This window comes from Halichoerus grypus, chromosome 3, assembly GCF_964656455.1.
Source record: "Halichoerus grypus chromosome 3, mHalGry1.hap1.1, whole genome shotgun sequence".
In the NCBI taxonomy this organism is placed as follows: domain Eukaryota; kingdom Metazoa; phylum Chordata; class Mammalia; order Carnivora; family Phocidae; genus Halichoerus; species Halichoerus grypus.
This window is the reverse complement of record NC_135714.1, coordinates 58,023,967-58,039,900: the sequence shown is the minus strand read 5'-3', so window position 1 is coordinate 58,039,900 and position 15,934 is coordinate 58,023,967. Positions and strand designations below refer to the sequence as shown.

The 15,934-nt window shown below is 37.2% G+C and overlaps 1 long non-coding RNA gene across 1 annotated transcript in view; it reads right to left on the bottom strand.

Annotated features, from left to right (window-relative positions):
• LOC144381351 (uncharacterized) overlaps positions 1 to 15,934 on the bottom strand; it is a 108,399-nt gene that overhangs the window by 31,992 nt on the left and 60,473 nt on the right. The gene's annotated exons all lie outside the window — the stretch shown is intronic.

Sequence of the window (15,934 nt, the reverse complement as noted above, 5' to 3'; positions counted from 1 at the left end):
CCTGATGAATATGGATTCCAAAATTCTCAACAAAATCCTAGCTAATAGGATCCAACAATACATTAAAAGGATCATCCACCACGACCAAGTGGGATTTATCCCCGGGATGCAAGGGTGGTTCAACATTCGCAAATCAATCAATGTGATAGAACACATTTATAAGAGGAGGGAGAAGAATCATATGGTCCTCTCAATTGATGCAGAAAAAGCATTTGACAAAATACAACATCCTTTCCTGATTAAAATTCTTCAGAGTATAGGGATAGAGGGAAAATTCCTCAAGTTCATAAAATCCATCTATGAAAAACCCACAGCGAATATCATCTTCAATGGGGAAAAGCTGAGAGCCTTTCTGTTAAGATCAGGAACACGTCAAGGATGCCCACTCTCGCCACTATTGTTCAACATAGTACTAGAAGTCCTAGCAACAGCAATCAGACAACAAAAAGAAATAAAAGGTATTCAAATTGGCAAAGAAGAAGTCAAACTCTCTCTTTTTGCAGACGACATGATACTTTATGTGGAAAACCCAAAAGACTCCACCTCCAAATTACTAGAACTCATCCAGCAATTCAGTAATGTGGCAGGATACAAAATCAATGCACAGAAATCAGTTGCTTTCTTATACACTAACAACGCAACTGTAGAAAGAGAAATTAGAGAAACAATTCATTTACAATAGCACCAAAAACCATAAGATACCTCAGAATAAACCTAACCAAAGAGGTAAATGATCTATATTCTAGGAACTACAAAACACTCATGAAAGAAATTGAAGAAGACACAAAAAGATGGAAAAACATTCCATGCTCATGGATCGGAAGAATAAACATTGTTAAAATGTCTATGCTACCCAGAGCAATCTATACCTTCAACGCCATCCCGATCAAAATTCCAATGACATTTTTCAAAGTGCTGGAACAAACAATCCTAAAATTTGTATGGAATCAGAAAAGACCCCGAATCTCCAAGGAAAGTTTGAAAAAGAAAAACAAAGCTGGGGGCATCACGTTGCCCGATTTCAAGCTATATTACAAAGCTGTGATCACCAAGACAGCATGGTACTGGCACAAAAACAGACATACAGACCAGTGGAACAGAATAGAGAACCCAGATGGACTCTCAACTCTATGGTCAAATAATCTTTGACAAAGCAGGAAAAAACATGCAATGGAAAAAAGACAGTCTCTTCAATAAATGGTGCTGGGAAAATTGGACAGCCACCTGCAGAAGAATGAAACTCGACCATTCTCTAACTCCATTCACAAAGATAAACTCAAAGTGGATGAAAGACCTCAGTGTGAGACAGGAATCCATCAAAATCCTAGAGGAGAACATAGGCAGTAACCTCTTTGACATCGTCCACAGCAACTTCTTTCAAGATACATCTCCAAAAGCTAGTGAAACAAAAGCAAAAATGAACTTTTGGGACTTCATCAAGATAAAAAGCTTCTGCACAGCAAAGGAAACAGTCAACAAAACAAAGAGGCAACCCACAGAATGGGAGAAGATATTTGCAAATGACACTACAGATAAAGGGCTGGTATCCAACATCTATAAAGAACTTCTCAAACTCAACACCCAAAAAAGAAATAATCAAGTCAAAAAGTGGGCAGAAGAGATGAAAAGACACTTCTCTGAAGAAGACATACAAATGGCTAACAGACACACGAAAAAATGTTCATCATTAGCCATCAGGGAAATCCAAATCAAAACCACATTGAGATACCACCTTACACCAGTTAGAATGGCAAAAATGGATAGGGAAAGAAACAACAAATGTTGGAGAGGTTGTGGAGAAAGGGGAACCCTCTCACACTGTTGGTGGGAATGCAAGTTGGTACAGCCACTCTGGAAATCAGTGAGGAGGTTCCTCAAAAATTTAAAAATAGAGCTACCCTATGACCCAGCAATTGCAGTACTGGGTATTTACCCCAAAGACACAGATGTAGTGAAAAGAAGGGCCATATGCACCCCAATGTTCATAGCAGCAATGTCCGCAATAGCCAAACTGTGGCAAGAGCCGAGATGCCCTTCAACAGATGAATGGATAAAGAATGTGGTCCATATATACAATGGAATATTACTCAGCCATCAGAAAGGATGAATACCCAACTTTTACATCAACATGGATGGGACTGGAGGAGATTATGCTAAGTGAAATAAGTCAAGCAGAGAAAGTCAATTATCATATGGTTTCACTTATTTGTGGAACATAAGGAATAGCATGGAGGACACTAGGAGAAGGAAGGGAAAATGAGGGGGGGCGGAATTGGAGGCAGAGATGAACCATGAGAGACTATGGACTCTGAGAAACAAACAGGGTTTTAGAGGGGAAGGGGGAGGAGGGATTGGTTAGCCTGGTGATGGGTATTAAGGAGGGCAAGTACTGCATGGAGCACTGGGTGTTATACGAAAACAATGGATCGTGGATCACCACATCAAAAACTAATGATGTATTGTATGGTGACTAACATAACATAATAAAATTTAAAAAAGTAAAATTAAAAAAAATAAAATGATTGCCCATATCTAAAGGTAATAGTTATTCAATTCAATGGAATATCATGCCTTGTACAAAGAAAGAAAATCCCTGTAAAAATGTATGAAATAATATCTAAGGTGTATCATTCAGAAAAAAAATATGTATGATGAAATAAGGACAGATATTAAAAAGGGGGAGAGATATATATAAAATAAGAGCAGTGTATAACATTCTACCACTTAGGTTAAAAGGGGGGGCATGTTGGGAGGGACAGACTTAGAAATACTGACTAGTTCATGATAAAGCAATCTGTGGAAGGATATGCAACAAAATGGTAACACTGACTCCTTGGGGAGGAGCTAGATGACTATGGAACAGCTATGGAATGGATACTTTTCATTGAATACTCATTTATGACTTTCTAAAAACTTGAATTATATTAATGTAATGTCCATTTGAAAATACCTGAAACTGAAATTGAGCAAATATTTAAGACAAAAAAAAGATTGAAACTAAAATTAAGTAAATATTTGTCATAAAGTAGTCTTACAAATCTTAAGAACTGGCAAATTTTCTCCCACCATCACGTTAGTCCTAGGAAAGTATGGATGACGTCTGAAATCACATATTTCGGATACCTTCTCATATGGTTGACAGAAAAAAATTCTGGTCTCCTACTTTTGACAAAAACTGCCGGTGGGTTTGGTCCCACACATTGTCCTTTTGTTACCCTGGTTATAGGGACTGGGAAGTAGGAGAAACTTCAGGAACAGCTTTCAGAAATTAAATTCAACAATTAAATCGCAATCATGGCACATGATTTTTTTTTTAAATTTTATAGGCACTGAAGGATGATAAAAATGGTGTTTCAGAGAGTGAGGAAAAACAAAACAGAAAATGTACCCTTTCACTCTAGTTGGAAACTAGCCTTCAGGCTATATGGATGGGCACTTTATTGAGCAGCCCTCTAGGACTGTATGGTTTTCTCAGGTACTTACCACCTCTTATTCATCGCAGTTTACCCAGTACCCAGAACAGTAATTTTCAAGTTCTGTTCTATGGAACCCTGGGGTGTTTCAGATGTTTTGCAAATACTTGATTTGGCTTACTTCTTTTAAGATATATATAGTTTTACACATATAGAATTTCAGATATAAACATATATATGTAAACATGTTTTATATCCAAATTAGAGACTTGGGAGACAATGAAAAATTAACTTTTATGGTAAGGCAGCTCATTTTTATACAAATCAAGGAAAAATCTTCTCTTTGCATCTATTTGAACTTCTTGAAAACATCAATGCTTAGGAAGGTTGAAACTCTGTAATAGTATTTTTCTAAAATTCGGAACTGAACATATCCTAGTATATAAAATTCTATGTAAAGGATTTGTTTTGCTCTTCTGCTCTCCCAGCTGAGTAAGCAATTTCAAACTGATTCTATCTAGTCCCTCCTGGATCAAGAAGAAGATATGGCTTCAAGCCAGCATCACTCCCAAAGCTGGCTAAAGTCTTCACCTTTTTTGAGACTGTGTATTTGCAAGTGTCCTGGGCCACTTTCAGGCAGAAGATTATCTGATTGGTGGCTGAACAGAACCTTAAGGTACAGAGGATGTCATTCCAAACTGGAAAATGTGGAGAACAGACCATGTGACATTAATAAGAACAAAATAGAACTACCCAAGTTCTGTGCAGCTTCCTGATGCTGGAACATGTGATAAAGGGCACTGCTTTGGCTGGTTGATGGGAGTGGGCAGTGTATATCATTCCTTCTCTTCCCTCTTCTCTAGCTGTATTTCTTCTCTTAAAGATAAAGAAGTTTACTCTTCAGTTACCCAAATTTTTCTATATTCTGCACCTCACTCCCCTCCCCCCAATAATAGTGCACTGGCAGAAAGGAAAATAGCCTTAGGTTATGAGTGAAAAAATTTTGTGAGCCCTGGTTGACAAATTTGGGAGGAAAGAAGATACAAATTAATACTTAGAAATGCACGTGCCAAGTAAATGTCAATCATCCTTTATGTATATCGGCCTATTACCTACTTCTCTCAAATCGTAATAATCACATGTGCAAAGACCAGTGAACATCTAGCAGGTAGCATTTTGAGAGTATCATAGTTGTATCACTCACTGTAAATTTGGTTGGTTCTTGTATGACATTTATGATAAATAATGTAAATGATTACTAAATATTGTTGGTGAAATAGCTATGAAATAAAATTATTGCTCTTCTTATTAATGATATTTACTTTGAAATTGAAAACTTTTATTTTTCCTTTTGTCTTATTTTCTTTTAGAGAAAAAGAGAGAGATGGGTGGGCAGAGGGAGAGGGAGAGAGCGAATCTTAAACAGCTGTGATCAGAGCCGAAAACAAGTGGCTTAACTGACTGAGCCACCCAGGTACGCCCTTTTTGTTTTATTTTTAACTATTGCCATTTGCAACTATTTTTCTTTTTCTCCAGGTTTATCAAGGTATAATTAGCAAAATGGTAATATATTTAAAATGTATAATGTGATGATTTGATATATGTGTACATTATGAAAGATTCCCGCAAAAAGTTAATACATCCATCACCTCATATAGTTACCTTTTTTCTTTTATTGGTGAGAATGCCTAAGATTTATTCTCTTAGCAAATTTAAATTATACAATATAGTGTTATCAACTGCCATCAGTATTATAATCATCATGCTATATAGTAGATCCTCCAAATTTATTCATCTTATAACTGAAAGTTTGTACTCTTTTTCCAGCCTGTCCTCATTTTCCCCACACACACCCCTACCTGCCACTTGCAATCACTATTCTATTCTCATTGTTTCTATGAATTCAGTTTTTTGGGGTTTTTGGTTGGTTTTGTTTTTTGTTTTTTTTTGAGATTCCACTTGTAAGTGATACCAGGCAGTATTTGTCTTTCTCTGTTTGGCTTATCTCACTTAACATAATGCTCTCCAGATTTATCCATTTTACTACAAATGGTAGTAATTTCTTCTTTTTTAAGGCTGAATAATAGTATATTATACGTATATTTTATTATCATTATATTTTTATATATTTATACTTATATATATATCACATTTTCTTTATCCATTCATCCATCTGTGGATACTTATCTATGTTTTGGCTGTTGCAAATAAAGATGTAATGAATATTGAAATATAGATATCTCTTCAAGATAATGACTTCTTTTTATTTAATGTGTCATTTTGTTGTTGTTGTTGTTTCAAATTTTTATTTAAATTCTAGTTAGTTAACATATAGTGTAATATTGGTTTCAGGAGTAGAATTCAGTGATTCATCACTTACATATAACACCCAGTGCTTAACACAGGTGCTCTCCTTAACACCAATCACCATTTAGCCCAACCCCCCCACCCACCTCCCCTCCAGCAACCCTCAGTTTGTTCTCTATTGTTAAGAGTCTCTTATGATTTGCTTCCCTCTCTTTTTTTTTAACTTCTCATATGTTCATCTGTTTTGTTTCTTAAATTCCACATACAAGTCAGATCATATGGTATTTGACTTTCTCTGACTGATTTATTTTGCTGGGCATAATATCCTCTATCTCCATTCATCTCATTGCAAATGGCAAGATTTCATTCTTTTCAATGGCTGAGTAATATTCCATTGTGTATATATACCACATCTTCTTTATCTATTTGTCAGTCGATGGATATTTGGGCTTTTTCCATAGTTTGGCTATTGTTGATACAAGATAAAGATTTCATTTCCTTTGGATATATACCCAGAAGTGGGATTGCTGGATCATACAGTATTTCTATCTTTAATTTCTTGAGCAACATCCACACTTTAGTGGCTGAACCAGTTTACATTTCCACCAACAGTGTACAAGGGTTCCCTTTTTTGCTACATCCTTGCCAGTATTTATCTCATCTTTTTAAATAATAGCTATCCTAACACATGTGAAGTGATATCCCACTGTGGTTTTTATTTGCTTTTTCCTCAGGCTTAGTGATTTTGAGCACCTTTTCACACACCTGTTGGTCATTTGTATGTTTTCTTGGAAAAATGTATATCCAGGTCCTTCGCCCTTTGCTTTTGTTGTCAAATCCAAAAAATCATTGCCAAAACCAATATCATGAGACTTACCCCCTGTGTTTTCTTCTAAGAATTCTATAGTTTCAGGTCTTATATTCACATCTTCAATCCATTCTGAGTTAATTTTTGTGTATTGTGTAAGACAGGGGTCTAACCTGTTTCCTGTATGTGGTTATCCAATTTTCCCAGCATCATTTATTAAAGAAACTGTCCTTTCCCCATTGTATATCCTTAGCTCCTTCATTGTAAATTAATTGATCATATACGTGTGGGTTTATTTCTGGGCTGTCTATTCCATTCCATTGATCTGTGTGTCTGTTTTTCTGCCAATGTCATATATTACAGCTTGTAATATAGTTTAAAATCAGGAAGTATGAGGCCTCCAGATTTATTCTTCTTGTTCCAGATTGCTTTAGTTATCCAGGGTCTTTTGTGGTTCCATACAAATTTTAGGATTGTTTTTTCTATTTCTGCGAAAAGTACCATTGAAATTTGGATAAGCATTGCACTGAATCTGTACATTACTTTAGGAAATATGGAGATTTTAACAATACCAATTTTTCCCATTCATGAACACACTCCCACAGAAAATGCTTGCATGCCACTGAAAAACTGCTTATTTGATTGCTATGGTCCTGTGGGACTTACAAGTGTGAAGCCCCATTGGCTATCAGAGCTAAATGATTTTGGAGCCCTTTCCTCTGATGGTAGCCATAGAGTTGGGACAGTAGATGTGTGGACAGACTCCTTCCAGGAAGAAGCTGGTGACTGGGTTTAATTGTTGGAGTGAGCCGATGGAGAAGGCAGGAATAGTGCCCACATGCTCTTTCAGGATCCCAGGAGGATCTCAGCCGGCAACTAGATACAGGCTGATTGGAAGTCAGACTCTCATGCAGTGGCTAAAGAAGTATGCAGACCTCTTTGAGGCAAAAATTGGGAGGCAGTTATTTTTGCCTCTTTGCTCTGTGCTGACAGGGGACAGAATAGAAGAAGACCAAGGACTGAGCTCTGGATTTATACTACTAGTTCAAGCCCAGATATAAGGGAGGAGTCCAAATAAAAGAGAAGTGGCCAGTGAAGTAGGATGAAAATTAGGAGAGTGTGATATCCTATAAAAGATTAAGGATAAAGAAGTGATCCACCATGCCATACCCTCTTGAAAGTTTGAGGAAAATGAGGTCTGAAATTTGGCCATTGGTTTTGATAAGATGAGGGTCATGGTTGACATACTTCTAAGCTATGACTGCGATTCTTACTTCTCTCAGGATATAGACACAATCAGAACAGAACTACCTCATCTTTTCAACTCAGGAACTATGAGCCCACATGCCCCTATCCTTAACCTTTACTTTCTCCTGTTCAGTGACTGAACTATTCTGGCTCCAGTCTAAAGCCTATTCTTCAGCTTGCATGTTGGATCCCATGTCATCTGGTCTATTCAATAGTTTTCTTCTTTATTAACTCCTTTCTCCTGCATCATCAGTTTTTGCTTTTTCTTTTGGATTATTCCCATCAGAATATAAATGTCACCACCATCTTTGAAAGTACTCACTTGGCCCAAGACTTCTTCCAGCTACAGCCTCATTTATCTCCTCCCCTTTATAGAAAAATTCACCAAAAAAAAGTTGTTTTTACTTACTATTCCACTTCTACTTCCTCAGCCCTGCTCCCCACTTCTCTCTTCTATGCTTCAGTCAGGCTGATAGCCACATGACTCCACTGAGACTATCATTGTAGTCTCCCATTTATAATGATAGCCTAAATTCTGTGGCATATATCAACTTGATTTTCATTGACCTTTACATTAGTTTTCTAGGGCTGTCATAAAAAGTACTAAAAACTAGGTGGCTTAAAACAACTGAAATGTATTGTCTCAAGAATAAAGCCAGAAGTCTAAAATCAATGTATTAGTAGGGCCAGTTTCTCTACAAAGACAGTAGGGAAAGATCAGTTCTCTCCTAGTTTCTGGTAGCCTCAGGCATTCTTTGGCTTGCAGATGTATCATTCCATGTCTTCACATGACACTGTCCCTGTATGTTCTCCCAACTCCTTCCCTTTGTGTGTGCCTGCCTCTGTGTCCAAATCTCCCTTTTTTATAAGGACAACAGTCATGTTGGATTAAGGCCTATACTAATGACCTCATTCATCTTAATTTGGTTAATTCTGCAAAGACACTATTTCCAAATAAGATCACAGTCTGAGGTGATAGAAGTTTGGACTTCAGTATGTCTTCCTTTGGAGGACACAATTCAACCTATAACAGCTTTTCTCCCCATGTCTCTTAGGTTTCTGCTTTCTCCAGTTAAATGTTACATCTTTTCTGTCCACTTTCCAGATCTCAGAATATCGTTACATATTTCTTCAGTGCTGTCACTTACTTTCCAGTTCTCTTTGGCCTTGTAAGTTTATATTTTTGTTATTTTTTTTTTTTACTATTTTGATGGGGAGTACAGATAAGTGTGTGTGTTCAATGTTACATATAACAAGAATATCCAGAATAATCTTCTTGAAACTTAAATCATATTACATCATGACCCAGCTCACACTATCCAAAGACTTCCCATTACACTTACAATAAAATCCAAAATCCTTATCAAAGATTAGCACCAGCCTAACCCTCCAAAGGCATCTCCTATCACTCTCCCCTCACATGCCCCACTCCAGCCAGACAGTCTCCTTGCTATTCTTCAAAATTTCCAAGCATGTTCCCACCACTGGCCTTTTAGGTCTGCTCACTCCTCTTCCTTCAGATACTCAGAAGGCTTGCTCACAATAATGAGGCTTCTATTCAAAAGTCTCCTCCTGAGAAATAAATTCTCCTGGACCACTGTCTGACTTTGATTTACCCCAAACAGACTCAGGGACAAGGACTGGATGCAAAGTGTTTATTTGGAAGGTGATCTCTGAAGGCAGAGTGAGAAAAATGGAAAGTAAGACCAGAAAGAGAGGAAAGCTAATGAAGGATATGGATGGGTAGGTTGCTACTGTGGGGACATCAGGCTCAGTCTCACTGGAGACTCCTTGAGAGACTGAATGTAAAACACTTCAGAATTGTCATCATCTTTATCCCTCATTGAATGAAGATTGTTTCTGGGAACATGAATACCTGGACAGTCCTCATAAGCAGTCACAGCAGGTACTTAAGGATGCAACACATAATAGGCTCCCAACAAACATTTATCAGATGAATAAATGGGATGTATAGAATTTTCTGGAGACACTGGATAGAATAATAATAGAAAAGAAATATGAAAAGAAGATTTTTAAAGTGTATTAATAATTTAAAAACTAAAGATATAGAATAGTGTAAGAGTGCGCTTCTGTTTGTTTTTCTTTTTTTTAAGATAGATATGTATAATATTATTTAGAATACTAATCTTCTGTAACAAAAGGGCCTCAAAATACAGTGGCTTAAATAACATATTAACTTTATTTATCTGTAAGTAAGCTTACAGATAAATCTGTAAGATATAAGCAGTCTGGGAGTGATAGGGTAGCCATCCTTGACATGAACTCAAAGTAGTCATTCCAATCTTTCCATTCTCCAGCTGTGGGAAGATGGGAAAGAGCTAAAGGGAAGTAGCTCCTTTCATTTTAAAGGCATACGCAGAAAAGGCATAGGTCATATTTTACTTATATCCCGTTGGCCAGGGTGTAATTACATAGACAAACCCAGTCCCAAGATTGGCTTGAAATATAGTTGTTATCTAGGCCTAGAAGCTAAGTTAGAGACTAGTTTACTTGTTTGGTAAACCATTTCACATGACTTGGAATAATTGCCATATATGTATACCAGTGTAGCGGTATTAAAAGTATGCACCACCCAGGTTCAGAAATTATCAACATTTTGTGCTGATGTTTCATCCATAACTCATCTTTTTCTTCTGGGCTATTTGAAACAAATTCCAGATATCATATTAATTTTCTTTTCCTTTACATTCCTTCCATAAGTCCAAATTCTATTAAAAGTCCCAAAAAATAACAGTTAGGTTCCTTGGGCTATCTAGGATGAAAATTTTGAGCATGGAAATGCAAGAGAAAAAACTTTGCTGGCAAATTGGAGAATCACCAAAAGACCCATGGTTTTCATTGTTAAGTGCTTTACATAAAAAATATTTTTATTTCATTTTTACTAGTAAACGCTATTTTGTAATAATTTTCTCACTTGGACCTAACAAGTGTCACTTAAAAGTCTTTCATATTTAAAGCTTTATCATCCTTTCAGTGACCAATTTGTAATTGACTCACAGTTAAACAAAAATTATCTGAAAATATAATTTTCCCTTTTGAATTTTTTCATTTGAAAGTATAATGCTCGGGGCGCCTGGGTGGCTCAGTTGGTGAAGCCTCTGCCTTCAGCTCAGGTCATGATCCCAGAGCCCTGTGATCGAGCCCCACATTGGGCTCCCTGCTCAGTGGGGAGTCTGCTTCTCTCTCTGCCCCTCACCCCACTCGTGCTCTCTCTCACTTTCTCTCTCTCTCAAATAAATAAATAAAATCTTTTAAAAAAAAAAAAGAAAGTATAATGCTCATTATGTTATGATACTAAGTAAAGGAAATTCAGAATGGAAATTTTCTGTGTCCTGTGAGTATAATTGTATTTTTTAAAAAATAGATATATAGAGGAAAAGTGTGTGTAAACTAGAAGACAAAAGAGTGATGTGATAACATTTCTTGAATTGAGGCAGAATTTTTCCTCCCATTGAATTTTTCATAGATTCTACAATGTAGCTATAGCACTTCTATAGAGAAATATTATTTTTTAAATAGAAAAAATATAGTTTCTAAGGACTTTCTTGATGTAATTCCCTAATCCCTTTGTTTTTCACTTCATCTGATGTCTCACCAAATTACAAATTATTTCCAATGTTTACCCAGTTATGCAATGTATACCAAGAGCTCCAGGTGGCTTTTTACAACAAAATTAAGGCAATCTTGTTTCTATTAAACACACTTCATGAAAAATTTCAAAAGATAAATGATGCAAATATATTTTGACAGGGAGACCAAACACTTTAAAATACTTAAATCTCTTATTTGCCCTCGAGGGTATGTGAAAAGGCTCTGTACTACTATTCACATGGTGAGAAAATTCTGTTGAGTATACAAAGGAGACTGAACGGGGAGTTAGGGAACCTGAGTTCCGATCTCTGACCTGCTCCAAATGCTCTGCAATTTGATGAGTTTTCTAACCCATCTGGGCCTCAGTCCCCATCTGTAAAGCCTAAAGCTTATCGGCCTCTCTCACATCAGAGTGCTAGCAGGCAGACAAAGTTAGAGAACATTATCGTTATTTTAACATTATTGGTTGTGAATCACAATCCAAAGGCGACTGAAAAGGTAATGATGGAAAGTGTCTGATTAGCAGCCATCCTCAAGAGGCCTAATTGAGTTCTACAAGCTTAATGTAAATCAGAGTTTTGAGAGAAAAACAGCATGGTTAGTGATGAAGGGATAAGAAGGAGAAAAATAAGTTGGAAACTACCACAGAGTGCTCAAAAGAAAAGCATGGAATCTTTCAGAAACATTAGCTTTAATTAACAAAAAATGTGTATATTAATTATTCATAAATTGTGTTTGCTCAGAATGTCTCCCCTTTACTAAACTGATACCACCTGATGGTGGTTTAGACTGGTGAACTCTGCTGTCTTTGTCCATCAGTCCGTGCCCATGAATGCCAGTCCTGTCTGCAAGGCTCTTTGGCCTGTTCTAAGTGCTCAGATCACCTTTGTGGAAAGAAACTGAACTAATTACACACGTCTTTGCTGCTTAGTATATAGGCTTGTACAAAGAAAGCTACCCAGTTCAATAGGGGCTAAGGGCCCAGGAGAATTGCTGCTGCTTCTTGAAGACAATTATTTAAATGTCTAATACAGGGGCGCCTGGGTGGCTCAGATGGTTAGGCATCTGCCTTTAGCTCAGGGCCTGATCTCAGGGTCCTGGGATCGAGCCCCATATCAGGCTCCTGACTCAGCGAGGAGTCTGCTTCTCCCTCTGCCTCTGCCTCTCTCCCCTGCTCATATTCCCTCTCTCTCTCTCTATCTCTCTCTCTCTGTCACATGAATAAAAAAATAAATAAATTTAAAAATAAAAAAAATAAATGTCTAATACATTTTAAGTGGTACATAAATTATAAGGCAAGAAATTTACAAGTAATGTAATTCACATAAAAGAAAAATCTTTAAGATTTTAAGAAAAATCACTATTAAAAAATCTTTCTCTTGGGCTTCTAGGAATCAAAAAACTCTCAAGGTGAGCAAAACCTATACACTTACAATATAAAAATATCTTATTTCCCTAATTGTTAGGTACTTAAGAAAGAACTTAAAGGTAAAAAATATCACACCTCTAAAAAGAATGTTTTGCATTGCCTTTGTGCACCATTAAGCAACTCGAATTATGTTGTCAGCCAGCTAATATTTCAACCACCTTTGACTTTCTTGGTGTTTATCCAAATATTTGTTTTTTCACATAATGTTCACTCCATGGCCATGATAGCTTTTAAACATTAAGTTCCTCTACCTTTAGACTTCAGGGCATTAATAGATGATAGGCATTTCTACAGTGTTTTATATGAGAGGAAAAATATTCCATAGTGGTTGGGAATGTATAATTATAATAAAAAAAAAACAGCATTTACTGAGCACTCATCATGTTCCAAGCACTGACTTTTTACAGATATTATTTCATTTAAGCCCTCACAGCAAATAAGGACATTGAGGCTTGGAGAAGATAGGTAACTTACCCAAGGCCATAGACCTAGTTAGTAAGTAAGTCAGGATTCAAACCCAGATCTGACTTAAGCTCCTGGCTCTTAGCACTCACCATGCTGTTAGCGCAGGAGCAGTTCATTAAATCTTGCAGCAAATGCAGTGTATCAAGAATGCCATGTATACTGGGAAAGACTTGGATAGCATAACCTTTCCAATTCTTCTATATATAACTATTATTTTACTTGTGTCTAGAGCTAGAACAAAAGAAGGAGGGGGAGGACAAGGGGGGAGGTGGGGACAGAAGACGGGGAGAGGATAAGGGGAGGAGGAGGGGGAAAAATTTTGTGCCTTTCTCCCCTGGAAAATAAAAGTTAAATTCCAAAAATACATTATTTGGATCATATTAGCTGGTTTTTAAGGGATTGCTCTAAGATCCAAACCCATTCTTCTCTTCTCTATTTTGTAAAGCTGGGACCATGACTCTGAAAATTTCATTTCTCCTTTGCAAGCAAATTCCTGTCTGTCAAAAAGGGCTGCAGAAGGAGTTTAAAAGGCAGGAAAAGGACTAATATATAAAAGAAAGAGACAACATGGATAGAAGAAGAAGCCGGTGGAATAGGAAACAAAATGAAACAGAGAAATTCAGTAAACACAAAAAATGGTTCTTTAAAAATACAAATAAAATTTTCCAACCTCTGACACAACCAATCAAGAAAAAAGAGGAAAATACACACACAAATTGAACAGAAATGAAATGATGATAATAACGGGGGCTTCTGCCTCCAGGCATGATGCACCAGGTGAGTTAACTCTTACAAATCAACAAAACTCCCAACACCTAATGGAAAATGGACTAAAAATAAAAGGAAAATGTGAGATCATCAGAACATGTGATGGGAAACTTCAAACATATACAAAGTAGGGCGCCTGGGTGGCTCAGTCGTTAAGTGTCTGCCTTCGGCTCAGGTCATGATCCCAGGGTCCTGGGATCGAGTCCCATATCGGGCTCCCTGCTCCGCAGGAAGCCTGCTTCTCCCTCTCCCACTCCCCCTGCTTGTGTTCCTGCTCTCACTATGTCTCTCTCTGTCAAATAAATAAATAAAATCTTTAAAAAAAAAACATATACAAAGTAGAAGAATAGTATAGTGAATCTGGGAGGAGGCTGGGACCTACACGTCTAAGGAGAGGGCACCACTGCAGCTGTTCCTGCTTCTGCAGCGGCACAATACGGTGGTTCTGGAAATATATAAAGAAGGTGGACTCCCATCCAAGTACTAACCAGGCCGACCCTACTTAGCTTCCGAGATTGGAAGATAAGATCGGGCGCGTTCAGGGTGGTATGGGCATAGACATAACACAAGATGAAACCAGAGAGGGAGACAAACCATAAGAGACTCTTAAGCATAGGAAACAAACTGAGGGTTGCTGGAGGGGAGGAGGGTGGAGGGATGGGGTAACTGGGTGATGGGCATTAAGGAGAGCATGTGATGTAATGAGCACTGAGGGTTATATAAGACTGATGAATCACAGGCCTGTACCTCTGAAACCAATAATACATTGTATGTTAATTAATTGAATTTAAATTTTTTTAAAAATGAAAAAAAAAAAGGTGGAAACTGGAATCAACTTCTGTGGTCAGGGTAAAACGGCTATAGAGAAACTGACCTAACAGGAAGGAGGAAACAAAAATTAGAAAGTATCAAAAATATATTACTCACAGTAATAGTGAAAGCATGTGACATTTGTGTACAATAATGTACAACGTTTCTGAAGGCAATGTGGCAATATGTCTCAAGAACCATAAAAATGTTCATGCCATTTCACATGGTAATCCATACTTTGTATTTTATCCAAAGACAGATTCAGAAATGTGCCCCAAAATTTATTCCAGTGAGTGGTTCATGACAGGATTAAAATTTAACTACATGCACAAACATGTCCAATGAAGATCGGGCACTCCCTTTTACCCTAGTTCCCTGATTACTTGCATAAGTAGGTTCCACCTACGTAGAATTTCTTTAGCCCAGCTCCTAATTAAGCAATTCTAAAAACACTAAAATTTTCCCCAATAAAATTGGTCAAATAAAATAAGATCACAATGGTCATTCCAAGTGCAAGATGATAAAAATAGTGCCAGAGATTTGTATTGTACAAATTGCTGATCTCCATTTCAAGCAACTGATAAAGCATAACTAAGAATTAAGAGGGTAAAATTGGAAAAGAAACAAGGAAGAAAACCTCATAACCAAATAACTGACTATAGATCTTTGAAGGGTTAAATAAGAGTTAAATTAACATGGGGAAAAAAGAGAAACTAAATAATTAAACCTGACCAAGGCATTTGCCCAAATCACCTCCTCCAGGAAGCCTTCCCAGATAACCTCTAATCTGGGGGGTCACCGTGTCTGTGAGCTCATATTGCCCCTGTGCTTCCCCTAATTCATTATTGCTTAAGTGCTCTATAAGGTAAAGGTTGGTTTATTTCTCTTACCCCCTACCTAATGGTGACCCTTGAGATTGAACACTGTGTTTATTTCTGTGCCCCCAAAACCTGCTCAAAGAAGGATTTGATGGATGTTGATGGAATGAATTACAGATGGAAAAAGTAGGGAGGAGAGGCTTTTCTTTCATGAAAGGGGGACAGACTTGTAGGCAAGACAACAAAGCATAAGGAT